This window comes from Myotis lucifugus, unplaced genomic scaffold (assembly GCF_000147115.1).
Source record: "Myotis lucifugus unplaced genomic scaffold, Myoluc2.0 scaffold_291, whole genome shotgun sequence".
NCBI classification, from domain to species: domain Eukaryota; kingdom Metazoa; phylum Chordata; class Mammalia; order Chiroptera; family Vespertilionidae; genus Myotis; species Myotis lucifugus.
The window spans coordinates 1,301,052-1,313,764 of NW_005871339.1; the positions used below are offsets into that span (position 1 = coordinate 1,301,052).

The 12,713-nt window shown below is 42.4% G+C and overlaps 1 protein-coding gene across 6 annotated transcripts in view; it reads left to right on the plus strand.

Annotated features, from left to right (window-relative positions):
• PCBP3 (poly(rC) binding protein 3) overlaps nucleotides 1–12,713 on the plus strand; it is a 207,905-nt gene that overhangs the window by 45,310 nt on the left and 149,882 nt on the right. For all 6 annotated transcript variants that reach the window (XM_023763566.1, XM_023763565.1, XM_023763563.1 and 3 more), the window contains exon 2: nucleotides 6,110–6,147. The gene's annotated coding sequence lies outside the window, so the exon portion shown is untranslated. The remainder of the gene's footprint in view (nucleotides 1–6,109; nucleotides 6,148–12,713) is intronic.

Below are 12,713 nucleotides of genomic sequence, written 5' to 3' on the forward strand. Positions count from 1 at the left end.
AGTGAATTCCTTTTAATTCAATTAGATTGTTATTAGGTCCATTAAAAATTCTTATTCTAATAAAAAAACCTGAATTTGTTCTTTTCTACGATATATTTACTTATAGTTATTGAACCTTTGGCCAGAAATTAATTCTATGTCCTCCCTTTTTATAATCCTCATATGTTTCATTAACTGTCATCTAGTTACTTTGCTGGTGAATGTTGAGTAGGCAGTTTACAAAAGGAACATAAGTACAGACAAATGTGAGAAGATGCCAAACTGAGTGTTAATGAATAATGTATTCCTGTCATTCTTGGACCCATCTTGTTGGCATATTTTGAGAAGGTTTATAATAAGGAGTTTGGCAAGGAATCACAGAGATCTAACTCTCACATCGTCATTTTGTGACTGGAGAGAGATGAGTTTCTGGAGGGCTCTTAGTCCTGGTGTACCAGAAACTTTAGAAATATTCAGGCATTTTGGTTAAAAATTCTGTTCTTTAGAATTTATCTTCAGGAAATAATTAGATAACCACTAATTTTATGTACAGAAAATGTTCATTACATCATGAGTTCAAATCATTAACAATTGGAGGCAGCCCAAACGCCCAGTAGTAAAGGATTCAGTAAATTAGTTACTGTACTTTCACAGCACAATCGATTATTAGGTGGCTATTAGTGTTTACAGGAATGATTCATAAGGTGAAGAAATCTGCCAGCATATGAGGCCAAAGTACACATAAAAACAATCTATATGAAATAAAATATAGCTGTGTGTGTGTGTGTGTGTGTGTGTGTGTGTGCGTGCCTGTGCATGGGTGTATGTAGGTGAGTATGTTTTTGTGTATTTTAAAGGTCTCGAGGTACAACCAAAGGTCTATGGCATCTGCTTCTGCGAGCTGGTATCTGCTAGTATTTTTTTTATACATACTGATGAGTTTCCTAAACTTTCTTAAATGAACATACATCACTTTTATACTCATAAGAGAAACAACATTTTCTTTTAATTAGAGAAGAATTATGTGAAAAGTAGTCTGATCTTTGATATATAGAAGCATTTTTCTAACCATAAAAACAATGCAAGCAATTTTAAACAATGCAAGGTAAGTTTGATTTCCAGAGAAAATTTCTTTGAATATCAATAAACATTAGTAAAAGGCTAAAGACAAGCTGTTATGGACATTTTCTACAAATATACAGATTTGGATATATTGTTTTGAAAGCACATGTGATCTACCTCATTTTGTTTTAAAAATATCTAAATTTTATAATGAGGAACTACTAGAAGAAAATACACTCTACTGCTGTCAGTGCTTCTGTCTGGACATTGGAGGTGCTTTTAAATATATTTCTTGCTCTTTCTGCACTTTCCAAACTTTAGACACCAAGAATTGCAGGACACACACTCATCATAAAGAGCAGGGACTGAGCAATTTGCCTGCTGCCCCTGCCAGGGCCTGGCACTGGTTGACAACCTGCTCTTGGGGAGGTCCCAGGAAGGCGTGTGCAGAGCTAATTCTCTATCACTGATTGAAAAAACTCTTATTCAGAGGGTTGTCTAGAAAGTCTATTAGATATATTTTAGGCAACTTCAATCCCCTGGTGAGAGGCCAAACAGATTTTCCTTGTCTGATTCTGCCAACGAGAGTGACCCACTCAGAAAACTAAGAATGTAAAAATAATAAGGTTTAACATTTTCATTTAATAAGTCCATGTGTGCGATTGATACAAAACTTATTTTATAAGCTACTGGAAGTTGATAGTGTATTAAGTTCAATATTATTCAAAAGGATTGAAACATGGGTGTGCATATCTGTATTCACACACGTGGAGTATGATATATCTTCAATAGTAAATGAAACAAACAGTGCTCCCTCCTGGGTTGTGGCAGCTACTATAAGCATAACCCCAAGCTTTTGCGCAAAGGAAAGTTGCACTAGGGAGTGTGGAAAGATGAAAAGCCTGCTGTCCCAGGGCACAGAGCACAGGCACGCCACGTAGGACAAAGCCAGGCCCAGGTCAGGCGAGGGGCTTTCAGGGTCTGCATTCATTGGCCTTGTTGACCACATTACCACTACACATATTGGCCTTATCTAAGACAGTATTTTTTGAGGTGGAGGAGTAAAGAAGTTCAACTGCCTGGCTACCTCGTTTTCTGCTGAGACCATCACCAAGAGTATAATTACTTCAAAACAGTAATTGCATTGGTGGGGTTTGTGGTAGGAATGAAGTTGAATCAGCTTTGCCTATCCTCCCCCTGCAGAGGCTCTTTTAAACTCTAATTACCCCAGACTTCTGTTGGCACTGCAGAACTCTGAATCCACTCTGCTGCAGGAGGTGAGTTAATGAAACACTTGGTCTCCCAAATCTGGAGAAATTTGGAGTCAAGGCTGTCTTCCTTGTGAAGTCAGATCTTTGCTATGGCCTGTTTAGTTTTAGGTAAAAACAGTGATATTTGCTCTTCCCTTATTGAGATCTGTCAAGAATCAGTTGGGCCATATTTGTATGTATGTTTTTAATGGTACATGGGACTTGTTTGAATCAGGAATGGTAAGACCAGCAGACAAGGAAAGGACTGTCTTGAAGAAAGAAGTTGAGCCTCACGGGTCCCTAGAAATAGAAGGCACGCTATGCCATGCACAACTGCACAGGGAAGCACCAGGGTTGGTTAGGAGGCAGATGAGGCTAGGATGAGATTGATTGTGTTTCCATGGGAAGGAAAGGGTGAGACAAGGTCAGCAGGCTCAGGATGGACTGATTTGGATCATCTAGCAGGTTCTGGAACAGAGGGGCTGTCCCTGATCATCTGGTACCTGGCCCTGAGTGAGAGGGGGGTGTGGTTGGCATAGTATGAGGACCCATAGCAGAGGGATGGGGTGTGGGCTCTGATTGGTGGTTTGCATGTGAAAGGTACTCTGGTGCATTGTTTATCCTATATCTAGGAATAGGCTAACACTAGGAGGGCAGACTTCCAGGATCAGCAAGGCCCAAATGTCAAAGCATAACCATAACACAGAAAATGTAAAACATGGTTAACCAAGTGTGGACTATTTTTGGACTCTCCATTCTGTTCCTTTGACCAGTTTATTTATTTTTATGACTAGCTTTATCTTGAAATAAGACAGTATAAGTTCTTTTACTTTGTTCTCTATTTGAAAGTTGTTTTGGCTGTTTTATTCTCTTTATATTTCCATGTAGATTTTAGAATCAGCTTAGCCTGCTCTGATTTTGATGGATATTGCATTGAATTGATAGATGAACTTGGTGTGGTTGGCATCTTATGTAATGGAAGTGCTGAGAGGGGACGTCCTGGCTTTGTTCCTGATCTTGCGGGGGGGTGGAGGGGGTAAGCACTCAGTCTCTCACCCTTAGTGAAAGTGCTCTTATATTCCAAGTTTGCTGAGAATTTTTTCATGATTGATATTGAATTTTGTCAAATGCCTTTTCTGCATCTATTGAGATGATCATATAGTTTTTCTTTTCTTTTTTTGTTTTTCTTTTTTAGTCAGTTTATATGGTCCATCCGCATAAAAATCAATTACATTGAATTGAAAAAACACATACCATGAAACCAATTGCATCTCTAGTTGAAATCCACTTTGTCATGCTTTTTTATATTGTAGGATTTCATATACTAAGATTTAATAATTTTAACATCTATATGAGGAATATTGATGTGTTAACTTGTGTCTTTTTGTGGTTTTGGTATCAGGTTAATGCTGCATCATAGAATGAGTTGAGATGTGTTCTTTTATATTCAGTTTTCAGAATGAGTTAGTAAGGAATCGGTATTATTTTTTCCTTGAATATTTGATAAAATTCACCATTGAAACCATGTGGTTGGCTCTTTTTTGTGGGAAGGTTTTTTAGCTTGAATTCAATTTCTTGAATACATATAGATTTATCTAATTCTTCTTGAGTGAGTTTTTATAGCTTGATTCTTCTAATTTTTTCATCTAAGTTATTAAATTTATTGGCATGCAATAGTTTCTAATATTCCCTTGTTATATTATATTTTAACTAGAGGCCCAGTTCACGAAATTTGTGCACGAGGTGGGGGGTTCCTCAGCCCGACCTGCACCTTCTCCTGTCCAGGAGCCCTGAGGGGATGTCCTACTGATGGCTTGGGCCCGCTCCCCGTGGTTCTCTGCTCTCTGCAGGGCCTGCCTGCTCCACATCATGGCAATGGGTAAGCAGGCCCTGCTGGGTGCTGCCTGCGGGCTGTGCCTGCCTGCTCCTGGGCCGCGCTTGGCTGCTCCCGGGTCACCGCAGTGACGGCTAAGCAGGACCTGCTGGCCCCAGACACTCCAGAGGTGGCAGAGCAGCGAGGCTTGATCCACTACCGCAGTGGGCGGATCCCGCCTCTCCACTTGGTCCCCGTGACCCCTGGCTGGGCTGACAGGCCCAAACACTCCAGCGGCAGGGCTGAAGGGACTGGGCGCTGCCATGTTGTGGCTATGGGTGCCACCATCTTTGTGATGGAGTGACAGTTAATTTGCATATTACTCATTTATTAGATAGGATACTTATTTGTTATTGAAGTAAAATTTACATAAGATGCAATTAATCATTTTAACATGTACAATTCAATGGCATTCAGTGCATTCAATATTGTGTAACCACCACCCAGTTTCAGAATTTTTTAACTTGTCCATCACGTCAAAGAATCCATTATGTAATCACTTCCTATTTCTCCCTTTCCCCATCCCCTGGACACCACTAATCTACTTTTTATCTGTGTGGATTTATGTATTTTGAATGTTTCATATAAATGGAATCATACAGTATGGTGACCTTTTGTGTTTGGCTTCTTTTACTTATATCATGTTTTTAAGGTTTATCTGAGTTGTAGTGTGTATCAGTACTTTATTCATTTTTATGGCTGCAGAATGTTCCATTTTATGGATATATCACAATTTATTTATTCATTTATCCATTGATGGACATTTGGGTTGTTTCCGCATTTTGGCTATTGTGAATAGTGTTGCTGTGAACAAGTATCTGTTTGATTCACTGCCTTCATTTATTTTGGATATATACCTGGACATTGTTAGGCAGTTCCCAGTTTAGTACACCAGTTTTGTCTGGTGCTAATGTGGTCCTTCTGCTGAGGCGACACTCTTCCAAGAACTCAGCTCTGTGGCCCCTGTGCCATAAGGTTCCCTGGTCTGGTTGTTGGGAGTGAACATATTTCTAGAGCTGTGGGAGCTACAGTGCCTGTTGTCCTGCTTTTTTTCTGTTGGCTCTTTCTGGTTGCAGGTAGCTTGCTCACTCACATGTGCTAATTGGTGTCCAGGTGAAGACTGAAGTGAACCACCTCCCCCCACCTCCCCCCACCTCCCTCCACCTTCCCCCAGGTCTCTGTAACACTTCTCTGTGTGGCCCTCTCCTTTCTGGTACTCTGCCTTGCTCATTTTAGCCTCCATTGCCTCCCTGAATCACAACCTTGTTTCTTCCTCTCAGGACTTCCTTTGCTTTACCTGCCCCATCACCCCACCCCCTTTCTGCACTGTGGCCTGCAAACTCTCACCACACTTCAGACTGGGCAATCAGGATGCATCACTTTGTTCTTTCCCTCAGGGATCATTTTCCTATGATGCCTGTTGACCTGTGTCTGAACACCCTGTCTCAGGTCTTTTATCTGTTTTTGTTGTTGTGGTTCTTTTTTCTCAAATTTTGAGGTGGGATAGTCGATTCCTCTTCTTCTGTCATGGATAGAAGTGGATATCCTCCTTTGGCAGTTTCTGACACCCCCGTCCTCTTCAATCCTCACTGGACTGAGGTCTTTGGGCTGCCTAAAGAAGGCTCTGGTGTTGTTGTTTACCTGCCATTGAAGTTTGCACAGGTAGGCCTCCTTCCTCTGGTTAGGGTTTAGTGAAATCTGGGTCTCTGAGCATTCATTTATCGGTATCTTTTAAGTTCCAGACTCAGCTTAGACTCTAACTGCTTTTTATAGAATTCTTTCTCTGGAAAACTACCTTGACTTTCCAAATAACTGGTTTATGATTATGTTTTAAAAATAAATTACTTTGGTTTGATGAAGTTTTATGTCTAAGGTGACAGAGCATTCTTTGTATTATTTTCTACATGTGATTTAAAATTATAATAATCTTTTAACCTGTTTACAGGGTTATCTACAAGAGAGACGGTCTTCACATGGTTCCATGTAAGTAGTGCTTCTTACAATGCCTTTATAGAGATTATGTTTTTAAATTGAGTGATTCTTTCTACGTCAGTTGATTTTTAAAATCTTGCTTGCATATGAAGGCATGTGTCTTGCTGCCCTTCATTGTGGCCTGGTTTTATGTCACATGAGGGACCAGTTACAGGTCAGGGTGCAACAACAGAGCCAGTGATATGCACAATTTCCCTTCTAGCTTTTGCAGAACCAATGTTGAAAAAGAAGCAGTTTTTTTCTTTTTCTATTAACCTTTTTTCTCCAAAGTTAACCTGCTCAAACTGTCCAGCACTGGACCTCAGGGCGAGTTGTTGGTGTGCCCTGCCCAGACCTATGCCTTTGCCCCATGCTCCAGCGGTGCCCATCAGCCAGGCAGTGATGATGGCATGTCTGGGTCTTGTGGATACCTCTTTGTGGCTGTGACTCCAGTTTGCAAAACTACCTTGAAATTATTCCTTTTCAATTTATCCTTAAGAGGTCTGTTTTTCTAAAATTTATAATAATATTTTCTAAAAATTTTCCGCAGTCTTTTATGGAATACAAATGTAGTCATAAGAGCAGCTAATGTTTATGAAGTGCCTGATTTGTGTTAGCTATGCTGTTCTGAATACTTTGCTCAGTCCCCATAGGACCCCATAGAGGTAGGTACTGTTCCACCCACTTCCAAGGCTCGGGAAGGTGATGTCACTGTGGTGGTCAGTGGTGAGATTGGGATTTGAGCCGAGGGCTCTGACTTCACAAGCACGAGTCTTCTTCATGGGGGTAGGATAACTGGAAGCTGCTTGGATGATGTGAGGTGGGCTCTGAACGCAGTGTTTGCCCTTCCCATCAAGTGGTTTCGGAGGCAGCCCCAAGTGGCCACCATGGAGTGCTGAACTCAGCCATTCTGGTGGAAGGGTGATATAGACACAGCCCACTGACCTTCCAACAGTGCAGTGACTTCATCAGCAGCCCCTTGGGAGATGGTGGCAAGGAGTTGGGGGCACGTGCACATAGGTATTTAGGGCTGCTGGGTAACTGAATACAGACCAACATTTGAAAAAGAGAGTTTTTACTTAACAAATTATTTGAACAAAGACCTTGTTTGTTCTTTCCTTTATTCAGCGAGTATTTATGGAATGCCTGTGATGTGCCAGGTACTCTTCTGGAATGCCTTAAGCTTATATCCTTGTGGGAGTCATGAAACATAAATCTTATAAATAACAGTGTATCAGGTGGTAATGCTGCTGTGGAGTAAACGAAGAAGGGGGAGGGCCTTAGGAGTGCTGGATGCAGTTTTGAATGGTCAGTCAGTGCGAGCCCTGAGAAGGGGGCGTCTGAGCAGAGCCATGAAGGAGGTGCAGGAGTGAGTCCTTTGGGTGTTGGAGAGTGAAGGGCTCCAGGCCAAGGGGAGCTGGAGCAGTGGCTCTGGGCGATGTGTCTGGCCAGTGTGGCTGGAGCCAAATGGAGTGGAGGAGCAGAGGCAAGAGATGAGGTCAGTGGGCAGTAGGGACACACACATCAAGGGCCTAGAGGTTCATCCTGAGGCTACTCTTGCTCCAAAAGGAATGGGGGCTGAGTGTGGGGGTGGGGAACCAGGGAGTCTTTTTTCAGACTAAAGCTGTTACATAGAGGACATCCCAATTCCTTCTGGCTTGGGACCAATGTTGTAATTGTGCAAATCTGAATCTAATTTTCACAGAAACCCCAAGGGAAAGGCCCCTGAACTCAGGCATATGAACAACATCCTATATGGGCTGGGCCTCTTTCCCCTTAGACTTTGGTGTTGTCCAAATTCCTTCACCTGAGTTCGGACTGGATGTAGCTCTGGAGGTGAATCAGCATGCCAGGGTGGGCTAGGCTGGCTAAGTTACCCACCCTGTCTGTGGTGTACAGCATGGTGGGTTCCACATCAGAAGAGAGGCAGAGACAAACAATGTGTTTGAACCATCAAGACTGTGGTTCCGGAGGGTTGCAATGGGGACTCTGAGAATTCCCTGAGGCTTGGTTAAGTGAAGGCAGCCAGCTTTTTATAGGGCACCTGTGGCCTTTTCTGCAGGTTTGGAGGGGGCTATTAGGAGCACTTAGCTGGCTGGAACAGAAATGGCTCTGCTTCCCTTGGCAATCTTGGTTGAGTCCTGCAGTGTCTTCCGGTGGGATTTCTGGGAGTGGGATGAGCCAGTAAAGAGCTCATCTGCAGTGGGTGATGCCCAAGGGAACCGGTGGCTTTGGAAGAACTTGAGTTTCCATTTGCACGTCTCTGAGAACTTTCTACACTTTTCTCTGAGGTGAAGGGCATCTGAACATAGTGAAGCTGCAGACAGACTTCTGGCCTGTGCTTAGACAAAGCAAGGCTCCCGCAGCTGGCTGGTGGCAGAGCCCCTTCTGCACCAAGCTCAGGACTGGGCCTTAGACTACATTTAGAGCAGGAAATTAAGAGATAATGATAATGAGAATTTGTTGAAAAATTTATTTACTTTGAAGTCTTTTAGTCTTTGTAATATTGAATTGGTTTTTTGCTTTTCACAGTTTTTTTCCTGCATTGTATTAAGATAACAGCTTTCTCTATAGGATTGGAAATTTTGGAAAATTTGAAAAAAAGAACTTAAAAAATCATCAAAATGAGTACAGACAGGAGAACTGTGCCGATGAGCTTGCTGACCGGGACTCCTCCCTCAGAGGACCCTTCCTGCTGTGTCCTTCTTGGTGACCCTGCTGCCCATAGCCTGCAGTTCACAGGGCCGCTCTGTGATCACTTTCTCACATACACCCCTGGCTCCTTCCTGTGTTTGAGTGTCTGCTGGGCACAAAAACTGCGTGGTATTTTGGGGAGACCATGCAGCTCTGCAAACTGGCTGAGGGCCTTGGCACAGCACCCATTCCCGCCCTGACCCTGGCCACACCTCTCCAGTGGATTTGCTTTTTTTATCTGAGACCATGGTTGTACATCTGATCTTCCTTTCTCAGATTTCAGTCTCAACTGGTACTGTGCCTCTTTCTTATCCGGAATGCTGCCAACCCACCTCTCCGCCCAGTGCTCCCTGTGTCCTAGGGCAGGCCCCTTCTCCTTTACTTAGGGACTTGCTGCTACCTAAGTTGTGCCACCTCTCTCCTAGGCTTCAGGTTCTTCTCACTGACAGATCACCTCTGTTAGCATCCAAAATGACTTGATTGCTCCTATCTTAAAATAAAAAATTTCCTTCCTTGCTTTTCAGCCAAAATAGGAGATTAATTTCGCAGAGACCTCTGCTTCTTTTAAAAACTCACTAAAATGGCACAAGCTACCAAGAGATTAAGAGAGAAGGTGACAGAATTTGGGAATTTGGGAGGCAGATTGACAAGCAGAGGGACCTAGCAGATCTGAAAAATAGAAAGCTAAGAGGCATATGTGTGTGTGTGCGTGTGTGTGTGTTTGGGACAGGGGGGCTGGGAGTTGAATGTACTGCATTACAACAGTTGTTCTCCCCCATCCCCAAGTCTCAGGAATGACATTACCATATAACTCTGAAAATGGGGCCAGCAATAAAAATAGGGCTGAAATAGGAAATTGGTGTAAAGCCTGTTTAAGAAGCAGTCAGACTCTCAGCCCCACCTAGCCTGACGATCCCTTCCCTACCCTGGCTGAAGACTGCAGTTTCTTCTCCTGGGGGGTTGTCCAAAGTCTTTAGGCATAGTAGAGGGGACTGTTCTAAACAGAAAGTGGAGCCAACCTCTGCTCTGTTGGCCCAAGAACATTGGAAACCTGAGATGGACTATTGGATGTGAGTGAGTGGAGCAGGCAGGGTGAGGACTGGGAGTAGGAAGATGGTGGCTGCAGGAGATCACAGGCTGTTCCCTGCTGTGTTTGAGTAATCCCTGGCTGAGAGTTTGAAGATAAATTGGCATGAGTACCAGGACACTCAGCAAGCCCTTATTAACTCCAGGACGCCCCTACATAGTACAAGAAGGGGGATGCAGCAGCAGGAGGAATAAGGTTCCAGAGCTCCCACGTGCATGTCTTGACAGTGTCCTGAGAGTGGGTACTGAAGACTGATGGTCAGACCTGAGCAGGTGGAGGTGCGTGGGTGACTCTAAGGGTTAATTCTCATGTTCATAGTAGGAGGTTAGTGGATGACACAGACTGTAAAGTCAAGACAAGTGAACTGAACCTGGGAATTAGAAATGTGAAGAGAAATACCAAAAGAAGAGAAAAAAACCAAGAGAGATGCCTGTCGGAAGGGACACTGTTTTCACCATAAGCTTTATGGAATTCTTTGACTTTAATTATGTACATTTATAATTTTGTTAAAAATAAAATTGAAAGGTTATTTAGCAAATAACTATTTTACAAAATAATAGTTATGAAAGCAGGGTCTCTCTGTACCCTCCTGTCTGTGCTCCTGCCAGGGCCAAGCTGGACTGTGTGGCCATCTGGTCCTTCCCAGCAGGGCTTTGTCTGTACCACTGGGTTGGTTCACATGGCCTCTGCCTCCTGAATTTGATGAAAAAGTCTTTCTTCCAGGGCTTGAGCTCTGCAGCTTTAGACCCATAGAGCAACCCCTTCCCATAATGCCACACTCTCCTGGTCCCATGTTTGTTTGTGCCCCCGTACCTCCATGCTTGTGTGAGCTGCTCTTTCCTGATGCTCAGTGAGGACCCTGCTGGTGGTTGGTGCTTGGGGGTCTACTGGGCCCATGGCACAGCTGCAGATGTTTTGGTCTGTTTCACCGAAGAATTCACATCAGGGATTAAGGTGCATACATATCTGTGCCCTGCTTTTAACCAGAATGGAATACTGTAAAATGTTCCATGTCACCCAGTTAGAAAAATCTCATTTTTTAAAGGTTGCATAGTTTCCATTCTATGTATGGTAGGCACTTATTAAATAATTTCCTTTTTGTTTAATAAATTTGGGTTTTTCTCAGCTCTGTTACTAACAACAGTTAGTGGAGAGGCGAGCATCCTTGTGCGTAAATTGGCTTCCCCTCTTTGTGAGGTAGTGTACAGTATTTATCCATGTAGAATTCCTGGGTTAAAGGACATAGATAATTTAAGAGGTATAATGTGTAACTGCCAAATTGACCTCAAGGTGGCTAAATGAGAGCAACACACAGTAACTGTTACTGTGTGTCCAAGAACACAGGTGTACAACAGATCCAGCTATTCCACTATAGTTATTTAGTCTTTTCTTTATTTGTTTTTTTAAAAATCTTTATTATTGAAAGTATTACAGTTGTCCCCCATTCTTCCCGCCATTGCCCTCCTCTACCCAGTTCCAGTCCTGCCCCAGGCCTTTACCACCCTATTGTCTGTGTCCATAGGTAATGTATATATATGCATATAAGATCTTTGGTTAATCTCTTCCCACCCTCCTTCCCTCCCCTCTGAAATTTATTAATCTGTTCCATGTTTCCAGTTTATTTTGTTCATTAGAATTCTTGTTCATTTATTTTGACTTTTAGATTCAATTGTTGATAGATATGTATATATTGCCATTTTATTGTTCATATTTTTTAATCTTTCTTTTTCTTCTTCTTCCTCTTTTTAAAGAATACCCTTGAGGATTTCATGTAATAATGGTTTGGTGGTGATGAACTCCTTTAGCTTTTTCTTGTCTGTGAAGCTCTGTATCTGACCTTCAATTCTAAATGATAGCTTTTCTGGGTAGAGTGGTCTTGGTTGTAGGTCAATTCTATTCATTACTTTGAATATTCTTTGCCATTTCCTTCTGGCCTGCCAAGTTTCTGTTAAGAAATCAGCTGACAGTTGTATGAGTGCTCCCTTGTAGGTAACTAACTGTTTTTCTCTTGCTGCTTTTAAGATTCTCTCTTTGTCTTTAATCCTTGGCATTTTAATTATGATGTATCTTGGTGTGGGCCTCTTTGGGTTCTTCTTGTTTGGGACTCTGCAATTTCTGGACTTGTAAGTCTATTTCTTTCACCAGGTAGGATTAAATTTTCTGTCATTTATTTCTTCAAATAGGTTTTCAATATCTTGCTCTCTCTTCTTCTGGCACCCCCATAATGCGAATGTTGGTATGCTTGAATTTGTCCCAGAGGCTCCTTACACTATCTTCATATTTTTGGATTCTTTTTTCTTTTTGCTCTTCTGATTGGGTGTTTTTTGCTTCCTCATATTCCAAATCATTGATTTGATTCTCAGAATCCTCTCCTCTACTGTTCCCTGTAAAATATGCTTTATTTCAGTTAGTGTGTGCTTAATTTCTGACTGGTCCTTTTTCATATCTTTGAAATTCTTACTAAGATCCTTGAAAGTCTCACTAAGTTCCTTGAAGTTCTCATTAAGATCCTTGAGTAACCTTATAATCATTATTTTGAACTCTATGTCCAATGCTTGCTTTCATTTCTTTCATTTGTGACCTGTTTCTTTGTCTCCACATTTTGGCTTCTTCCCTGTGTTGTTTATATGTATTAGTTAGAGTTGCTATGTCTCCTGGAATTGGTGGAGTGGCCTTATGTCTCAGGTGTCCTGTGGGGCCCAGTGGCTTAGCCTCCCCAGTCACCTGAACTAGGAACTCTAGGTGCTGTGTAGGCTGTGTGCACAGTCTTGTTATAGTTGAGCATTGATTGCTGCTG